This window comes from Schistocerca gregaria, chromosome 6 (genome assembly GCF_023897955.1).
Source record: "Schistocerca gregaria isolate iqSchGreg1 chromosome 6, iqSchGreg1.2, whole genome shotgun sequence".
Taxonomy (NCBI): domain Eukaryota; kingdom Metazoa; phylum Arthropoda; class Insecta; order Orthoptera; family Acrididae; genus Schistocerca; species Schistocerca gregaria.
Window position 1 is genome coordinate 301782433 of NC_064925.1, and position 21589 is coordinate 301804021.

Consider the following 21589-nt stretch of genomic DNA (forward strand, 5'->3'; position numbering starts at 1 on the left):
CGTCCGCTGACAGATTCACAACCGCAGCCAGTCTTGCATTTCTTATTTCGACTGATACCGACGTACACGCATGTGTTTCGTCAGGTCGAAAGGCGTGAAACCACACCGTGAAAGATCGAGGCTGTGCGGAGGATGCTGCAGTGCTTCCCAACCAAATCGCTGAAGCGTAGCCTTCGTCCCGTTCTGCGGGGGCGGACATTGACGTGCAACAGGACGATTTCGTCCGACAGCATTCCGACACCGCGTGGACATACGGCAAAGTCAGCAGTGGAAACATCCCACATCTCTCCCGCTAAATAAATTCAAATCAGTTCACACAGGTTCCGGTAAGGTCATGCCATTCTCCTTCGACAGCTGGGGCCCTCTGCTCGTCGAGTTCTTCAAGAGTGGAACCACATTCAATGCACAGCGCTATGAAGACTGCTGATACTGCGACGCGCCATAAAGTCAAAACGCCCAGGAACGCTCCTCGTACATACTATACCGCACATCGCACTTTACCATTCATCTTGTAGGCGGCGAAATACTCAGTGGTGGAGCACAAAACCTGTATACTACAAAAGAAGACATCCAACGCATTCAACGTTGTGCTCCTACATTTCTTTCCCGTCGATTTGATCAGTGCGAGAATGTTACGTAAGTCGTCCGTGAGTTTAGATGAGTATCCTTGGACGGAAGAAGGCTATATTTCCGCGAAACGCTGATCAGGAAGGTAGGAGCCGAGATACTAGCAGAAGTAAAGCTGTGAGTACCAGGCGTGAGTCGTCCTTGTGATGTCACCGCCAGACACCACACTTGCTAGGTGGTAGCCTTTAAATCGGCCGCGGTCCGGTAGTATACGTCGGACCTGCGTGTCGCCACTATCAGTGATTGCAGACCGAGCGCCGCCACACGGCAGGTCTAGAGAGACTTCCTAGCACTCGCCCCAGTTGTACAGCCGACTTTGCTAGCGATGGTTCACTCACTTCTACGCTCTCATTTGCCGAGACGATAGTTAGCATAGCCTTCAGCTACGTTATTTGCTACGACCTAGCAAGGCGCCATGATCAGTTTCTATTGATATTGTAAATCATGTACCGTCAAGAGCGACGTTCGTCATTAATGGATTAAAGTTAAGTATTCCACCAGCTACGTCCGTTTTTCTCAATTCTAATTCCCTTGTCATGTTCCAGACCTCACGCCAGCCTGCGTGAGCTAAAACGCGTGCATTTCGGCCTCCTTTACTAACACGGTTGGCTCTCCTGCCAACGACAACAGTGCTTCGGTGGCTCACGTGGTAGAGCACTTGCCGGAGAAAGGTAAAGGTCCCGAGTTCGAGTCTCGATCGGGCACAAAGTTTTAATCTGCCAGGAAGTTTCATATCAGCGCACACTCCGCTGCAGAGTGAAAATCTCATTCTGAAACATCTCCCAGGCTGTGGCTAAGCCATGTCTCCGCAGTATCTTTTCTTTCAGGAGTGCTAGTTCTGCAAGGGTTGCAGGAGAGCTTCTGTAAAGTTTGGAAGGTAGGAGACGAGATACTGGCAGAAGTAAAGCTGTGAGTACCGGGCGTGAGTCGTGCTTCGGTAGCTCAGATGGTAGAGCACTTGCCGGTGAAAGGCAAAGGTCCCGAGTTCGAGTCTCGATCGGGCACACAGTTTTAATCTGCAAGGAAGTTTCGCTGATGAGGAAGTTTAGAAAAACACAGCTTGCGACAAGACTGCAAAACTGTTCTACTGACTGCAACCTTCACCTCGAGTGAGGACCGTAAGAACAAAATACGAGAAATTGTGGCTCGCAAGAAAGAGTAAACTATACTTTATTAAAGGTGGACGGGCTACTTTTATCACATTCTGGATATCTGTCAATGTCTTGTGGAATGAAGTGTGTCGTGACCCGCGGAACTATTTCTGACCATCGCTACCGAAAAGCGTCTATCGACCGACCTTTTACGGGGAACTAGTGTCTATTCAGCGCCCCATTCACATTTCATGGCGAGTCTAGCGTGCATCCCTGACAGGACGGCATGACATCGTCGCATGAAATATGGGGTTTTAGCAAAGCGCGACGTGAATGGAGGATCTCACTCCAAACCAAAGCTCTTACATTCACCCTAAGTGGTAGTGAATGACACGCACACACACACACACACACACACACACACACACACACACACACACACACATTGAACTTCTTATCTACTGCAAGGAAGTCATGTACACAATAGGAGTGTCCCCCAAGGTAACCTTTCAACTTCGATTTGAATAAGTGGGGTTTATCAGTCAGTTTTTTCTGTTCTGCTGGAAGCCTATTGAAAATAAAAACCTGTTGTGCAGTGCACACCTTGCTGTACTTTGGTTAAGGACGTCCTGTGTAAATGTATATCGTTTTTCCATCCAGTGTCCACTGAATGAATGGTGCAGTTTGTTCGAATCATTTAATATTGCCAACAACAAATCCGCAACAACAACTGACGGAAAATTCCAACACCGAGAAATATTTAACATAGAGTAAAGATAATTAATTTTAACCCTCAGCTGCCGACAGCTGTTGTTGATATACCTCGATGGGGACAGCTGAAAATGTGTGCCTCAACCGGGATTCGAACCCGGGATCTACTGCTTACATGGCAGACGCTCTATCCATCTGAGCCACCGAGGGCACAGACGAATAGCGCGACTACTACTATTCCACTATCAAATATAGTGAGAGCAAAATGACTATCTATATGACTCCTTGCGAGCCCTAATTTCTCTTACGTTCGTGGTACTTCCACGAAATTTTCGTTGGCGGCAGAAGGATCGTTCTACACTCCGCTTCAAATGCCGCTTCTCTAAATTTTCCCGATATCGTTCTTCCAAAAAAAAGTCACATTTCCTCCAGGGATTCCCATTTCAACTCCCGACACGTCTCCGTAATAACTGCGGGTTGCTCAAACATACCAGTAAAAAGTCTGGCAGCCCGGCTTTGTATTGCTTCTATGCCTTCCTTTAATCTGACATGGTGGAGATCCCAGATACTTCAGCAGAACTCAGGAACGGGCCGCACTATTGTTCTACACTATGTGATCAAAAGTATCCCGACATGCGTTTTTCATATTAGCTGCATTGTGCTGCTACCTACTGCCAGGTACTCCATATCAGCGACCTCAGTAGACATTAGACATCGTGAGAGAGCAGAATGGGGTGCCCCGCGGAACTCACGAACTTTGAACGTGGTCAGGTGATTGGATGTCACTTGTGTCATACGTCAGTACGCGAGATTTCCACACTCCTAAACAATGCTAGGTCCACTGTTTCCGATGTGATAGTTAAGTGGAAACGTGAAGAGGCACGTACAATACAAAATTGTACAGGCCGACCTCGTCTGTTGACTGACAGAGACCGCAGACAGTTGAAGAGGGCCGTAAATTGCAATAGACAGACATCTATCCAGACCATCACACAGGAATTCCAAACTGCATCAGGATCCACTGCAAGTACTATAACAGTTTTGTGGGAGGTAAGAAAACTTGGATATCTTGGTCGATCGGCTGCTCATAAGCCACACATCACACCGGTAAATGCCAAACGACGCCTCGCTTGGTGTGAGGAGCGTAAGCATTGATCGATTGAACAGTGGAAAAAAGTTGTTTGGAGTGACGAATGACGATACACAATGTGGCGATCCAATGGCAGGGTGTGGGTATGGCGAATGCCCGGTGAACGTTATCTGCCAGCATGTGTAGTGCCAACAGTAATATTCGGAAGCGGCGGTGTTGTGTTGTGGTCATGTTTTTCATGGAGGGGGCTTGCACCCCTTGTTGTTTTGCGTGGCACTATCACACCACAGGCCTACTTTGATGTTTTAAGCACCTTCGTGCCTCCCACTACTGAAGAGCAATTCGGGGATGGCGATTGCATCTTTCAACACGATCGAGCACCTTTTCATACTGCAAGGCCCGTGGCGGAGTGGTTACATGACATAACATCCCTGTAATCGACTGGCCTGCACAGAGTCCTGACCTGAGTCCTATAGAATACCTTTGGGATGTTTTGGAACGCCGACTTCGTGTCAGGACTACCAACCGACATCGATACCTCTCCTCAGTACAACGATCCGTAAAGAATGGGCTGCAATTCCCCAAGAAACCTTCCAGCACCTGATTGAACGTATGCCTGCGAGAGTGGACGCTGTCATCAACGCTAAGGGTGGGCCAACACCGTATTGAATTCCAGGATTATCGATGGAGGGCACCACCATCTTGTACGTAATTTTCAGCCAGATATTCGGATACTTTTGATCACATAGTGTACAGGTATATGCGGTCTCCTTTACATACAAACCACACTTTCCTAGAACTTTCCCAATAAACCAAAGTCGACCAGTCGCCTTCCTCATTATAATCCTTAACATGCTCGTTCCAGTTCATATCGCTTTGCACACTATTAATGCTGTATTCGATTACTGCAGGATTCTTATTTCCTGTTCATCTGCAGTAACTAACATTTTTCTGCACTTGGAGCTAACTGTTACTCATCACACGAACTAGTAATTTTGTCTATATCCTGTATCCCACTATAGTCGTTCAAGGACGACTGTTGTAGGCGCTTCAGTCCGGAACCGCGCGACTGGTAAGGTCGCAGGTTCGAATCCTGCCTCGGGCATGGATGTGTGTGATGTCCTTAGGTTAGTTAGGTTTAAGTAGTTCTAAGTCTAGGGGACTGATGACCTCAGATGTTAAGTCCCATAGTGCTCAGAGCCATCTGAACCATTTGATCCAAGGACGACTCCTTCCCGTGCACCACAGCATCATCGGCAAACAACCACAGATTGCTGCTCACCCTGTCCGTCAGATGACTTACGTATACAGAGAATAATAGCGATCCTATCACACTTTCTCGGGGCGCTCCTGGCGATACGCTTGTCTCTTATGAACACTCGCCGTCGTAGACAACGTGCTGGGCACTGTTACTTAAGAAGTCTATTCCGTAACAGTCTGCACAGCGGCACCGTATCAAACGCTTTCCAGAAATCTAGGAATGTTATATCGATCTGTTGCCCTTCATTCATGGCTTGCAGGAAGCCATGCGAGTAATGGGCAAGATGAGTTTAGCAAGGGCAATGCTGTCCAATTTAGTGCTGATTTGTCGAGAAAACCCTGCACCACCTCAGGGAACTTCAATACATTCGAACTTAGAATATGTTCAATAATCTCAAAGGTAGCTAACTTTCACGACCGTTGCAGCGTGTATTTAAAGCAAACTTGATTTTCATCCTCATAGCTGCACTACTATGAACAATCTTCATCTCTTAGGTGTAGAAACAGGCCTACCAATTTTCGTCTATGTCGCACAACCCCTTGGCGTTGCGATTTTTTTCACTCAATGTATATTTGCAACTGAACGACTGGATTTGATTCTGAAAAATATATAACACATATCTAATATCGAGAAGGGAAACGTTGCTAGCAAAAATCTCGAAAAGATCTTGACCGATTTACTTCGATTTTTTTACAAGACAACCAATAAACATTCAGATGGACATAGGCTATATATTTTTCAAAGATCGTTTGCAGGTTTTCTTTTAGAACCGACTGCGAGTAAGAAAATTCTGTGTTGTGGTTTGAAAATGCGCCCTTTTGTTTTGTTTCTTGCAGTCAGTTTGAACTACAAAAGCAAGGTATGTACATCGATGTACAAATTGTTTCTCACGTATATGCTCTTTTTCGTTGTATATAATTTCAGACTAAAATTGTACATGCAACAATGAGTTTTTTTGTTTTCTTCGTTGCCGTCCGAAAGAGCACAGAGAGGGGAGCGGATGAAATGGACGTAGGGGGAAGAAGAATGTGGGCAGAGAGAGGATGGAGGAGGTGATGCACAAAGAGAGGAAGGAAAGGAGAGAAAGACTGTCAGAGAGGGGGGAGGAGGAGGAGGAGATGGGCAGAGACCGGTGGTGGTGGTGGTGGGGGGGGGGGGGGGGGTTTAGTATGTATATGGAATTCCCATATATATTTAGCATTTGCTATGAATTGCCGTTTTCGCTAATCGCTAATAGGTTATATAGACCACAGAGTAACCAGAGTCGATTATTTTGAGAGCTATTGAGAATTAGATCTCACCGAGATAGATTTAAGTGTTCGTTTAGCCGGTGCGCTGTTCGAGAGTAGAACAGTGGAAAACTAGAATGAAATTAGTTCGATGGTCCCTCAGCTGGGCACTAGAATGAGAATTTCAGAATTGCTATGTAGATGTATATGTAATGATAAAATATGAGTATTTAGGTTTTTTCTTGACTACTGATACGAAGAACTGAAGCTTGTCTCAATAGTTCAAACCGAGACCACCAGTATCGGTGCTGAACAATGCAATGACTAGAGCTAGACTTTTAGTTCAAAGTGATTTGGCTCCACAGTTTTTACTCTCTGTTTACAGGTACAATAAGAGCTCTGCAAATCTGCCAGAACTAAAAGATGTTTTAATACGACTGTGGTGAACAAAACGTTTTTTTTTTTTTTTTTTTTTTTTTTTTTTTTTTTTTTTTTTTTTGTTGCAAGTAAGTGAGAGCGCTGTCGCAAGAACTGATGGACGACAACATTTACCGAGTAAGTGCCTTTTCAATCTTCCAATTGTCGGTCGACTGTTGTTCAGAAAGTCCGAGTAGCGACTTTCTCTTAGTGAAGCGGACAAGCAGACGGGAAATACACGGCATTCAGTTCCTCACTGAGATATTTCGATGCACTATTTTTGTTAACGAACAAAACATTTTCATCTTGTCGTTTAAGTCATGTACACGACTGATTGAGTCATGCGCACGAGAGGGGATTAGGTCACTCTACATACAGCCAACTCGTAATTAGTTGTTTTTGTTCTAAGCCTTCGATGTTTTCATCGCTGGTTGTTTACATACGGATTCGAGCCTTTCATGTCATCCAACAGCTGTGAGCCGTGACGTAGTTCAAAATGGTTCAAATGGCTCTGAGCACTATGGGACTTAACATCTGAGGTCATCAGTCCCCTAGCACTTGGATCTACTTAAACCTAACTAACCGAAGGACTTCACACACATCCATGCCCGAGGCAGGATTCGAACCTGCGACCGTAGCGGTCGCGCGGTTCCAGACTGAAGCGCCTAGAACCGCTCGGCCACAGCTGCCGGCCCGTGACGTAGTATGGTTGTGGTGGGTGACGTCATTAGCTGATGAGATTATGCTCGTAATCGAGCGGAGGTTAAACATTACATTTGGTCCCGCTAGCATTGTATCCTCCCCCCATGAACCATGGACTTTGCCGTTGGTGGGGAGGCTTGCGTGTCTCAGCGATACAGATGGCCGTACCGTAGGTGCAACCACAACGGAGGGGTATCTGTTGAGAGGCCAGACAAGCGTGTGGTTCCTGAAGAGGGGCAGCAGCCTTTTCAGTAGTTGCAGGGGCAACAGTCTGGATGATTGACTGATCTGGCCTTGCAACATTAACCAAAACGGCTTTGCTGTGCTGGTACTGCGAACGGCTGAAAGCAAGGGGAAACTACAGCCGTAATTTTTCCCGAGGACATGCAGCTTTACTGTATGATTAAATGATGATGGCATCCTCTTGGGTAAAATATTCCGGAGGTAAAATAGTCCCCCATTCGGATCTCCGGGCGGGGACTACTCAGGAGGATGCCGTTATCAGGAGAAAGAAAACTGGCGTTCTACGGATCGGAGCGTGGAATGTCAGATCCCTTAATCGGGCAGGTAGGTTAGAAAATTTAAAAAGGGAAATGGATAGGTTAAAGTTAGATATAGTGGGAATTAGTGAAGTTCGGTGGCAGGAGGAACAAGACTTCTGGTCAGGTGACTACAGGGTTATAAACACAAAATCAAATAGGGGTAATGCAGGAGTAGGTTTAATAATGAATAGGAAAATAGGAATGCGGGTAAGCTACTACAAACAGCATAGTGAACGCATTATTGTGGCCAAGATAGATACGAAGCCCACACCTACTACAGTAGTACAAGTTTATATGCCAACTAGCTCTGCAGATGATGAAGAAATTGAAGAAATGTACGATGAAATAAAAGAAATTATTCAGATAGTGAAGGGAGACGAAAATTTAATAGTAATGGGTGACTGGAATTCGAGTGTAGGAAAAGGGAGAGAAGGAAACATAGTAGGTGAATATGGATTGGGGCTAAGAAATGAAAGAGGAAGCCGCCTAGTAGAATTTTGCACAGAGCACAACTTAATCATAGCTAACACTTGGTTTAAGAATCACGAAAGAAGGTTGTATACGTGGAAGAACCCTGGAGATACTAAAAGGTATCAGATAGATTATATAATGGTAAGACAGAGATTTAGGAACCAGGTTTTAAGTTGTAAGACATTTCCAGGGGCAGATGTGGACTCTGACCACAATCTATTGGTTATGACCTGTAGATTAAAACTGAAGAAACTGCAAAAATGTGGGAAATTAAGGAGATGGGACCTGGATAAACTGAAAGAACCAGAGGTTGTACAGAGTTTCAGAGATAGCATAAGGGAACAATTGACAGGAATAGGGGAAAGAAATACAGTAGAAGAAGAATGGGTAGCTCTGAGGGATGTAGTAGTGAAGGCAGCAGAGGATAAAGTAGGTACAAAGACGAGGGCTGCTAGAAATCCTTGGGTAACAGAAGAAATATTGAATTTAATTGATGAAAGGAGAAAATATAAAAATGCAGTAAATGAAGCAGGCAAAAAGGAATACAAACGTCTCAAAAATGAGATCGACAGGAAGTGCAAAATGGCTAAACAGGGATGGCTAGAGGACAAATGTAAGGATGTAGAAGCTTATCTCACTAGGGGTAAGATAGATACTGCCTACAGGAAAATTAAAGAGACCTTTGGAGAGAAGAGAACCACGTGTATGAATATCAAGAGCTCAGATGGCAGCCCAGTTCTAAGCAAAGAAGGGAAGGCAGAAAGGTGGAAGGAGTATATAGAAGGTTTATACAAGGGCGATGTACTTGAGGACAATATTATGGAAATAGAAGAGGATGTAGATGAAGACGAAATGGGAGATACGATACTGCGTGAAGAGTTTGACAGAGCACTGAAAGACCTCAGTCGAAACAGGGCCCCCGGAGTAGACAACATTCCATTAGAACTACTGACGGCCTTGGGAGAGCCAGTAATGACAAAACTCTACCAGCTGGTGAGCAAGATGTATGAGACAGGCGAAATACCCTCAGACTTCAAGAAGAATATAATAATTCCAATCCCAAAGAAAGCAGGTGCTGACAGATGTGAAAATTACCGAACTATCAGTCTAATAAGCCACGGCTGCAAAATACTAACGCGAATTCTTTACAGACGAATGGAAAAACTGGTAGATGCAGACCTCGGGGAAGATCAGTTTGGATTCCGTAGAAATGTTGGAACACGTGAGGCAATACTGACCTTACGACTTATCTTAGAAGAAAGATTAAGAAAAGGCAAACCTACGTTTCTAGCATTTGTAGACTTAGAGAAAGCTTTTGACAATGTTGACTGGAATACTCTTTTTCAAATTCTAAAGGTGGCAGGGGTAAAATACAGGGAGCGAAAGGCTATTTACAATTTGTACAGAAACCAGATGGCAGTAATAAGAGTCGAGGGGCATGAAAGGGAAGCAGTGGTTGGGAAAGGAGTGAGACAGGGTTGTAGCCTCTCCCCGATGTTATTCAATCTGTATATTGAGCAAGCAGTAAAGGAAACAAAAGAAAAATTTGGAGTAGGTATTAAAATTCATGGAGACGAAGTAAAAACATTGAGGTTCGCCGATGACATTGTAATTCTGTCAGAGACGGCAAAGGACTTGGAAGAGCAGTTGAACGGAATGGACAGTGTCTTGAAAGGAGGATATAAGATGAACATTAACAAAAGCAAAACGAGGATAATGGAATGTAGTCAAATTAAATCGGGTGATGCTGAGGGAATTAGATTAGGAAATGAGACACTTAAAGTAGTAAAGGAGTTTTGCTATTTAGGAAGTAAAATAACTGATGATGGTCGAAGTAGAGAGGATATAAAATGTAGACTGGCAATGGCAAGGAAAGCGTTTCTGAAGAAGAGAAATTTGTTAACATCGAATATAGATTTATGTATCAGGAAGTCGTTTCTGAAAGTATTTGTTTGGAGTGTAGCCATGTATGGAAGTGAAACATGGACGATAACTAGTTTGGACAAGAAGAGAATAGAAGCTTTCGAAATGTGGTGCTACAGAAGAATACTGAAGATAAGGTGGATAGATCACGTAACTAATGAGGAGGTATTGAATAGGATTGGGGAGAAGAGAAGTTTGTGGCACAACTTGACTAGAAGAAGGGATCGGTTGGTAGGACATGTTTTGAGGCATCAAGGGATCACAAATTTAGCATTGGAGGGCAGCGTGGAGGGTAAAAATCGTAGAGGGAGACCGAGAGATGAGTACACTAAGCAGATTCAGAAGGATGTAGGTTGCAGTAGGTACTGGGAGATGAAGCAGCTTGCACAGGATAGAGTAGCATGGAGAGCTGCATCAAACCAGTCTCAGGACTGAAGACAACAACAACAACAGCATTGTATAAAGTATACCTCGGATCTTATTATCTAGACTGCTAAACACCCTCCCAATAGTACGTTATCAGCCACTTACTTCAGAATTCATATTTATAGCAACCTTCAGTAACATCAGAGTAACGATATTCAGAAGAAGCGCCTCGTGCAACATAGGCTCCAGCCAAAATTGCTCACCGAGCGAAGTCTTTCGTGTTGGCTACTTCAGACTATTAGCAGGGGCCTTGCAATACATACTGTTCGATTTACGGACAGCTCGATTAAGCTCTGAGTTGCTCATCGTATAGCCTGACCTTAAATAATCCTGTCTCTCCGTGCAGTGCAGAGAAGACCAGAGTAGACAACATGTAACTTGAATATAAAAGTAATTTCTGCAAGGCAATCAAACTACAAAAATAATGAGTGTTGCATACATGAACTGTGATGCGTGCGACTACACTCCTGGAAATTGAAATAAGAACACCGTGAATTCATTGTCCCAGGAAGGGGAAACTTTATTGACACATTCCTGGGGTCAGATACATCACATGATCACAATGACAGAACCACAGGCACATAGTCACAGGAACAGAGCATGCACAATGTCGGCACTAGTACAGTGTATATCCACCTTTCGCAGCAATGCAGGCTGCTATTCTCCCATGGAGACGATCGTAGAGATGCTGGATGTAGTCCTGTGGAACGTCTCGCCATGCCATTTCCACCTGGCGCCTCAGTTGGACCAGCGTTCTTGCTGGACGTGCAGACCGCGTGAGACGACGCTTCATCCAGTCCCAAACATGCTCAATGGGGGACAGATCCGGAGATCTTGCTGGCCAGGGTAGTTGACTTACACCTTCTAGAGCACGTTGGGTGGCACGGGATACATGCGGACGTGCATTGTCCTGTTGGAACAGCAAGTTCCCTTGCCGGTCTAGGAATGGTAGAACGATGGGTTCGATGACGGTTTGGATGTACCGTGCACTATTCAGTGTCCCCTCGACGATCACCAGAGGTGTACGGCCAGTGTAGGAGATCGCTCTCCACACCATGATGCCGGGTGTTGGCCCTGTGTGCCTCGGTCGTATGTAGTCCTGATTGTGGCGCTCACTTGCACGGCGCCAAACACGCATACGACCATCATTGGCACCAAGGCAGAAGCGACTCTCATCGCTGAAGACGACACGTCTCCATTCGTCCCTCCATTCACGCCTGTCGCGACACCACTGGAGGCGGGCTGCACGATATTGGGGCGTGAGCGGAAGACGGCCTAACGGTGTGCGGGACCGTAGCCCAGCTTCATGGAGACGGTTGCGAATGGTCCTCGCCGATATCCCGGGAGCAACAGTGTCCCTAATTTGCTGGGAAGTGGCGGTGCGGTCCCCTACGGCACTGCGTAGGATCCTACGGTCTTGGCGTGCATCCGTGCGTCGCTGCGGTCCGGTCCCAGGTCGACGGGCACGTGCACCTTCCGCCGACCACTGGCGACAACATCGATGTACTGTGGAGACCTCACGCCCCACGTGTTGAGCAATTCGGCGGTACGTCCACCCGGCCTCCCGCATGCCCACTATACGCCCTCGCTCAAAGTCCGTCAACTGCACATACGGTTCACGTCCACGCTGTCGCGGCATGCTGCGAGTGTTAAAGACTGCGATGGAGCTCCGTATGCCACGGCAAACTGGCTGACACTGACGGCGGCGGTGCACAAATGCTGCGCAGCTAGCGCCATTCGACGGCCAACACCACGGTTCCTGGTGTGTCCGCTGTGCTGTGCTTGTGATCATTGCTTGTACAGCCCTCTCGCAGTGTCCGGAGCAAGTATGGTGGGTCTGACACACCGGTGTCAATGTGTTCTTTTTTCCATTTCCAGGAGTGTATATAGACGTGTGTTTCGAGAGTGCTTTGTTAGCAGTTTATGGCTTTGTTTGCTATATGATTTGTGCGTTAAGTAAAGAAATGCCTCTGGTATCCCTGATCGAAGTTTTATTGATATTTTTGTAGCGTTGAAAGCCTTCTCTTACTTACTTTTAAATTTGTCTCACTTCGAGAACAACGGACTAGCGAACTTAGTGCTACGTCTGCGCAGGGGCAATGTCAGGTGGGTGAATCATTGCAGAATCTCGGTGTTCTGCTTTCACGAGGCAGAGCACAAACACACCCCTTGCAAGTGCTGCATTTCCAGTACAAATGGAAGCAGCTACTTGTCATCAGTGTAGCACATAGGAGGGAATGAATGAATACGTACGGCACTTACTGCGCTGATCACTGTAGTCGTACATTCGGCCACTGTAAGTGTTTCGGTCACTTCGATTGCCGTATTTCACTCTTTTTTTTTATCGCCGTAAGATCATAAAACTGAAGAAACAGATATTTTCGTTTCTTCTGCAGAGATATTAAAGCTTTCACTTAGTTGCAGGAGCATTTACAATGCGCCTTGCCACTAACACCACTGCCATCTCCTGGAACTGAACGCTTGGCTACTTGCGTTTTTTATGGCACTGCTGCGTCATCCTCGCGTCAATATTGACGGTGTCACTAGCTAGAGGAAAGTAATACCGTTGCCTCGGTGTTTGGTGTTGAAGGGTGACGGGGGAGGAGGTGGAGCGGATGTGTAGCGGTGGAGGGGAACGACAAACAGACTCTACTTTCACTGCACTTTCATTTCGCCCAACTGCAACAGAACGTGACGAAGGCAGTGACCTCTGCTGACACCATCACCATCAATTTTTATCGTATGATTAGATCGCTGTGCCTCTGATTACAAATCATTTCTCTTCTGCTGGATCCAAGAATAAACTCGATGAAGCAAATGAATGATTATTAGTGACTGAGTGACTTATGGCTTTTACGAAAAAAAGTAATTCTTCCACGATACGAAAATAGACAATATACTTTTTAGCAGCTCGAATAAATCTCTACCTTTAGGTGGGGAAAATCAATGTCAACAGTGGGCAAAATCCTTACAGGCAGAAATTTATTCACTGGAATGCAGTGTTCTCCTCAGTTTATACAAGTGATTCAGTGAGCTTGGGAACCTGTCGTGCCTCAAGAGCTAGATTTGCCAAGAAGAACTCAAAATTTGTCGTATCTCAAACTACTAATAATTAATCAGTTAAAATTTTTAAATTAGTCGGTCAGTGATGCAGCCAGCCACAAATAATTTTTAAATGTTTTATTTTGGTGTCATAGCCGCTTTCGGGCAACGATGCCCATCTTCAACTGGCTAAAATCTTTAGTTACACACGTGTTTTTACCAACAGCATATCGTCTGCTCCCACTTTATAAGCTGTTTCATTAATAAAAATACGCTAAAGTACTTGCATTTTTATATATGATACAAAATAGTTGTGTTTACTTACGTTATTATTTATTTACAGGAATTGACTAACTATGGACCGCGTTATAAATTCTATTTCATGTTCACATTTTTCTTTCTCTTCTCTCGGGCTGCTCTTCTGCCTGCTGCCATTTTTGCCAAATGTTCAGCTGTTAATTGCCTGTTGGTCTTCGGCTTTGGAACCTCCTGAAAAACCTCAAATTCCGTTATTGCCTTTCTGTACTTGTCCCTGTTCTTTGCGGCCATTTCTGTGAGTCTAAGTTCACCGAGGTCTTTCTTTAGTCTTTGCAACCAAGAGTTGCGTGTTTTCCTCTGTTGAATTACATTGAAGATTTTATTCGTTATCTGCCATCATCCATTCTCACCGGATGACCAAAGAACATCAGCCTACTCTTTCTCATTCCCGTTGTGACTGGTTTAATAAATTGGTAGATCTTCTTACTGCTCATCTTTAACCATCTCTCACCAATTTTTTGGTGTCCACCAAGAATCTTTTCCTTCTACTGGAGCTCATCTATTAGTCAAAAATGGTTCAAATGGGTCTGAGCACTATGGGACTTAACATCTGAGGTCATCAGTCCCCTAGAACTTAGAACTACTTAAAGCTAACTAATCTAAGGACATCACACACATCCATGCCTGAGGCAGGATTCGAACCTAAGACCGTAGCAGTTGCGCGGTTCCGGACTGCAGTGCCTAGAAGCGGTCGGTCACCGCGGCCGGCTATCTATTTGTTCTTTAGGGAGAGTGTTTCTGCTGCATATTGAACTTCAATTCTCGTCACTGTATTGTAGTCTAATAACTATGCATTGCGAGATGGGCATTTTTTGTTGTACAGCTTCTGTGTTAAAATGTGTGCCCTCCTAAGTTTAGCTACTCGAAGCTTGACACCTTTTTTTTTTCTATGGCAGTATCCGTTATTGTTTCTCCCAAATATTTAATTTACAAAGTGATTTGGCTCCACTGTTTTTACTCTCTGTTTACAGGTACAATAACCATTTTATTCTTGTGCATCGTGGGAGCAGACAACATGCAGTTGATCAAAACATATGTGTAACTAAAAATATTAGCCATCTGAAGATCATTAGCCAGATGAAAATCATTAACGGCCAGGTAATGCACCAAATCCAACAAGGATAAAATAACATTTTTAAATTGCTTTTATTTTCAAATGATAGGCATGCATTGATCAGTCAGAACATTAAGACCTTCGACCTACTATCGATATAAACCCGTCCAGGCAATAGCAGCGTCACCTGACGAGAAATGACTGCCAGTCAGACACACGCACGGTGCATGTAGTATCAGTGAGCGTCCTGTCCATGAGTAGAATGGGTAAGGCGCGCCATGTATCTCTGTTTGACCGACGGCAAATTGTGATGACCCGGAGGCTCGTCATAAGCATTTCGTAAACTGCACGACCTGTCGGGTGTTCGAGGGGTGCAGTAGTAAGTGTCTAAAATACGTGGCGAAACTAAAGTGAAACAACGTCCAGACGTCGTGCGGTTGGGCGACCACCCCTCAATACAGATCTCGGATGCCGTAGGCTGGGCACACTTTTAAAAGAGGATGAGCGCCGAAATCTGGTGGAACTAACATGAGACTTTAACGCAGGCGAAGTACAAGTGTGTCTGAACACACAGTGCTCCGAATGCTCCGAAGGACGGGCCTCCGCAGCCGACGACCCGTGCATGTGCCACCACATCGTCAACTGCCGTTGAAATGGGCACCCGACCATCGCCACTGAACGTTGGCGCAGCGGCACAGCTTTCCATGGTCTGACGAATCCCGATACCTTCTTCATCATGCCGATGACAGGGCGCGAATCAGTCGTCTTCCAGGGTAACAGTCCTTGACACCTGTACTGTGGGACAAATACAAGATGGTGACGGCTCCATTATTCTCTGAAGAACATTCACGTAGGCATCCACGGATCCTGTGGAGATCGTGTAAGGCACCATGGCGGCCGAGGAGCGTCGTACACTGGTTGCAGACCACTTACATTCCTTGTGACGACGACAGTGGCATTTTTCGGCAAGATAATGCGCCATGTCACAAGGCGAGGACTGTGATGGAGTGGTTCGAGGAAGACAGTGGCGAGTTCCAATTGAGTGCTGGCCTCCCAACTCGCCAGATCTGAATCTGATCGAACACACATGGGATGTGATTGAACGTGGCGCCCGAGTTCGTCGCCCTCTCCCTCCCCCTCCTCCACGGAATTCACTGGAATTATGCGACTTGTGTGTGCAGATGTGCCAACTTCCCCAACGACTGATCAAGGTCTCGTTGCTTCCATGCCACATGCGTCGCCTTTGTTATCCGTGCCAATTCGGGCATAGCGGCTATTAGATAGGTGGTCATAATACTCAGGCAGTCTGGTGTACTTAAATAAATAAGCATAGTACAGTTTCTATGTTGTTAATATCAGTATGGATGCCACCATTTCTATTCAAAAATCTGAAATTACGTCTTCATATAATAACAAAGGGAGAAAATGCTCGTGGTCTAATAATAGGTTGCAACTGAAATTTAAAAATCGAAAAAAATCAGAATTGTTAATAAACTCCAGTTCGCTATCAACAAACACAGCCAAAACAACATGCTACATCAACATTTCTTGAAGTGGGGAGCAGGGAATACCGGTTTAAAAGAAGGTTGCTCACGTTCGATATTATCTGTCTTCTTATAAAACTTGACATCTGACCACGTCCATGGATTTATTGCATTGCTTTCATGTTCTCTGTTTTTAATGGCCTTATTGTTGACTGCTACATCTAAAGTTGAACAAAACGGTTTAGAATGCTATATAAACTATAACCAAAGGACAGCAGACGGACCGAGCGAGGTGGCGCAGTTGTTAGCACGGTGGACTTGCATTCGGGAGGACGACGGTTCAGTCCCGCGTCCAGTCATCCTGATTTATGTTTTCCGTGATTTCCCTAAATCGCTCCAGGCAAATGCCGGGATGGTTCCTTTGAAAGGGCACGGCCCATTTCATTCCCCGTCCTTCCCTAATCCAATGAGACAGATGACATAGCTGTTTGGCCTCTTCCCCCAAATCAGCCCAGCCCAGCCACTAGACGACTAGATAAACGTGGGAAATCTTCCAAAACCCATTATAAAAAAGCCGGTATAATCGACTCTTAACATCCTAGGAATGAACTAACGCCATTCCCGTCCCACCTGTTTGCCTCATTACTGTGTAGCCATGCTAACTGAACTGCATGATTCCTACGTCTATGACTGAATGTGGCACATTCTTATATGCCAAAGAGTTCTAGGAGATTCCATTGTCTGGAGAGAACTTCTTTTCGAGTCTGTAATTTCACCCTTTCTTCCCCCTGTTCTAGTCCAGAAGTAGATTCGCAGGCTTCCATGTGCTGTGTCAATGCGAGTAAAATCACTCTGGGTGTTAGGCTGCGACATTACGAAACACTAAAACAGATAAAATGCCGACGTACCGCTCGAGTTTGCAGCAGTCTTCTTCAGGGCGACTAACTACTGGATTCCTTTTTTCCCTTTATTGTTATTTCATCCCCCTTGCTTAAAAAAAAAGAAAGCAGCAATTCACTGGCACTAAAGCTAGAAGAACCTGTCCTGAGATAAGTGATCTGTTCTAGAAGGGAAACCTTGGTTGTTGAGATGGGTAAAATGGAGGACTGTTGCGGATGTATCGATGGGGTAGGAATAGTTATTTTGATACAAGAGGCGTTAGAGTAGACAGTGTTTAGTGAAGTTAAAGTTTGATGAGTGAAATGGGCTAGTCAAAGAAGGGTGGAAGGAGAAAAGGGGGTAGGTAAAAACTGGGTAAGGGAGAGAGGGAGACCTAACAAGGGTGGAACAGGTGGGGTTGGTTTAAAGTTGTTAGGAGAGATAAATGTCGGGATGCATTTCATTATTTGGTATGGGGAGACGGTTGAAGTTGCTTTGGACAGTATGTGGATGGTGTATAGGTGAAGGTTGGTGGACTGTGTTGGTAGAGACATGGCAGTGTACTAAGGTTAAATAGAGGGAAACCATAGGATTATTAGAGTCGAGGTCGCTTATGGAGTACGTTGTTTGGGGGTGTTCAGTGTGAGTAAGGAGTGATGGGAATTTGATGAGTTGGTAAAGGACTTATGTGGGGGAAGGTAGTCGGATGCAGAAGGCAAGGCAGAGTGCATGGCGTTCAAAGATCTGGAGGGACTTAGAGAACTTGGGGGAAGGGAGGGGGGAGCAGATATCCATGAAACATATAGGGTCACGTCAGGGATTTGTTGGTCTAGAGAACAATGGATGGGTGCAATCCCTAAGTTCAATCAGTAGGCAGCTTTAATCTGTTGTGACTCTGTTGGGTGGGTAGTAGATAAGGTTTGCACATTAGTTACCAGTTGTTGGTTTGTCCAATGTATTTTAGTGTTTTACTTAAATAGATAGCACGATCGTAAATGGTGAGGTAGAGGTCACAGAGACACAAGATGGAGCCATGCGTCTTATAATTATTGCCTGAGCTTTGGAAGCTTTGAACTTCAGGAGCTATTGGTTGTACCAGGAGGTAGACTGACAGGTGAATCTGGAGGGATCGTTGGGATTTCTGGAGCGTAGGACAGAGGTTGGGGAAAGCGGTGTCATCAGTATGCTGAAGGACGCGAATGAATTCTGTTCCCCTGTATACCGTTTTATTTCGGCTTTCAGGTGGCTACCGACGTCACATTCTAGCATGCCATTAGACAAGTCGAAGTAAAATTTTGCTATGGAGGGGTGGCTGTACGGTAGGCTACTGTCTGTGATACTCTGGCTGGTGATTTGTTTATATTGTTGAACCCGGGTGCTAGCTGGAGAAGAAACGCGGCCGATGGACAGAGGTCTTTGGCAGCCTGGCCGTCGGTGGCTAGTAGCCATCCTCTATGTACTTGCTGTTAGGGCATTTAATTTCTTGAAAATTAATAGTTCGGTTACAATCCTGGTGGTGTTCGGGTACAGCTGATTAGCTGTGGTGCCTCAGTCGTGCGAAATGATCATGCTGCGACACGAGAGCGCTAAACGGTTTCCCCAACATACACTTCACCACATTCACACACAATGAGCGTGCAGAGCAGTGTAGTGTACATCTACGGGATCTTTAGTGTGCCTCAACAGATCTAGAATCTTGCGATCGCTCTGGAGTATACCTTTAATTCCTCCGCCGCACATCACCTGGCCTACACGTTCGCTGATTACTCTGACGTAAGGTAAGTGAGCAAAACAAAGAGATTTTTCCCTAGTTGGCTGTATGTTCTCCGTAATATATCAGTACATATGGAATATCATCAGGAGCTCGTTCAGCTCGTGTTGGAGGTTGTCAGTGTGAATAATCTGACGCTCTGGGACTGCCAGCGCGTTTAGCACAGGATTCTTTTCTGCTGGATTGTGGTGCGACTCCGCATGGTTGGCGTGCGTCGGTTTGATGTTCGCTTTATGTTCTAACCGTGCCAAGGCGCCTAGACCGCGCTGCTAACCTTCGCGGCCCGCTGGTCCAATGTAGAGTGTTGAAACTGAGGGATAAATATGACCATGAAAAGATGATAGAAAAATTACTAGGTCGGAAGGTAATGATTATATCAACTTTCTCCGAATAGACAGCCAAACTCTCATTGGCCTGTAAGAATTACTTCGCCCTCGTATTGAAAAAGATGTAGTTACGCGAAAATCTATTCCAGTTTCTCTACAATTATCGACAAATATTAAATATTTCGCAACCTTAGGACATTTCTAAGGTTTAAAATTTGTGTCCTCCATTGCATCTCGAACACTGATGACATTATTATGAAAATGCGCGAAGCAGTAAATAAAGTATTCGAAAGATTCTAGCTTATATGTCGAGAGTATAACAACATATGACCTGTGGTCTTTTATTCTTCTCCAAACATTTTCTGATCTTAGTTTCCACAACCGTGGGAGTTCATGATACAACGAAGAGCCGCAACATAAGTTTGTTTTCGCTCAAAATGCTCCACAAAATATCTGCAATTAAACCGTTCGCCATCTTGGAAGTCTGACAAGTATCTGACTCTTTGTTTGGCAAATGCGAGCGTAAACCGTTAAATCTGTTTCACAAATGGGCACTCAATCCTAATCCCCTTCAAACACGTAAATTCATTGTACGACAAGCACATGGAAGAAAGCAGTACACTGGCATATAATTTTACAAACTGTTTGATCCTCTGTGGGAGCCTTAAGTGTACCTTACGACCTGTGTGCTGTAGGTATCGCCTGTACAGTTGGACATGGTAGCGGGAGTAGACAGCGTGTAAAATGGGACATTTGTGAAACTTAAATTTTTAGACAACATAGTTGTATGGAGATACACAGCGATTAATTTACTTATAATCAATTATTCAAAATGACAGTCACAATCTCTTTATTTATTTTGCCACCAACCGGTTTCAACCCGCGATGGTGTCATCTTCAGGACAATTTACACCATTTGGTCGCTCGCTAGAGTCGTCACCCTGCCTATGTACGGTTGGTAACTATGCATAGTTACCAACTGCAGTCTACACAATTATGTATACATTGAGTTTCTTTTTTGCTCTGGTGCTGTAATTATGAGAAAAGTTATGTGTTAAATAAAAAATTGTAAAGAAATAATTCGGACGTTTTCCTTGCGCCAGCAAATGGCTAGCGAAAACATTGTTGCTGTGAAAACATTAGTAAATAAGGATTCTTCAGTTTTTATACGAAGAAAAAAGCTCAGTTTTATTTTACTTGCGACAGTGATCTTGCCCGAAAAGTATTCACTTGAAAAATGTGAATATTTTATGTCCCCGGAGGTATTGTCAATATTTGTGGAAATGACAGGAATGATCGTTTGAAGCTAAAAACTTCATGTGAACGCATGTCCTATTCCGACTGGTTTCCGAAGTAGAACACATTTAACATATATTGTTATTTATTTGCTGTGTTATTCAATAGACTGTCAGGTCCATTCATGAACACGTGTACAAGAGTTAGTCAACATTACAATATGCGTTTTACAAAGTATCAGTTGATAAATAAATCCCTAGGAATCATCGTAAACGTTACATTGCAGGTGTTGTAAAGTTCACATTAAGTGTTCGAATATCACTCAGTCAACTCCACTACATTTGTGCAATCTTGGGAGAACATATTGCTTTGCTCAAGTGCCGCTGCACGTTCCCTGAAGAGGACAGTAGCATCCAAGATGCGAGCAGGCAGTTCATCTCGGGTATTCACCTTTCGTTTCCACACCTCAGAATTCATCTAATCCCATGAACAAAAACCTAATGGCGCAAGGTCTTTTGATCTTAGTGGCCAGTTAATTGTGCTAGCACGTCTAACCCAGCAATTACGGAAAGTGAGGTAGAAATGTTCTCTCACACATCTGGAAAATGTGGAGGGGTTTCGTCATGCTATGAGTACATTGTGCACGTGGCCAAAGAAATGGCCGGCCACTGTGACCGAGCGGTTCTAGGCGCTTCAGTCCGGAACCGCGCTGCTGCTACGATCCCAGGTTCGAATCCTGCCTCGGGCATAGGTGTGTGTGATGTCCTTCGGTTAGTTAGGTGTAAGTAGTTCTAAGTCTAGGGGACTGATGATCTCAGGTGTTTAGTTCCATTGTGCTTAGAGCCATTTGAACCATTTAAGCCAAAGAAATGTCGTCAAGGCGTTCAACAAAGGAAAATTTCCAAAACATGCAAGTAATTCTGTTCCGCCTTTCGCTCAAGTAAAGTGGTTGGACCAGTCAACATGTTACCGATCATGCCGCACCAAAC

General features: G+C 44.8%; 1 protein-coding gene and 1 non-coding gene across 2 annotated transcripts in view; one reads left to right on the forward strand and one right to left on the reverse strand.

Annotated features, from left to right (window-relative positions):
* Nucleotides 1–21589, forward strand: part of LOC126278033 (ATP-binding cassette sub-family G member 4-like) — a 448565-nt gene that overhangs the window by 348032 nt on the left and 78944 nt on the right. The window lies entirely within an intron of this gene.
* On the reverse strand, nucleotides 2566–2640 carry Trnat-ugu (transfer RNA threonine (anticodon UGU)). Its single transcript has one exon. It is a non-coding gene; the product is annotated as a tRNA-Thr (tRNA).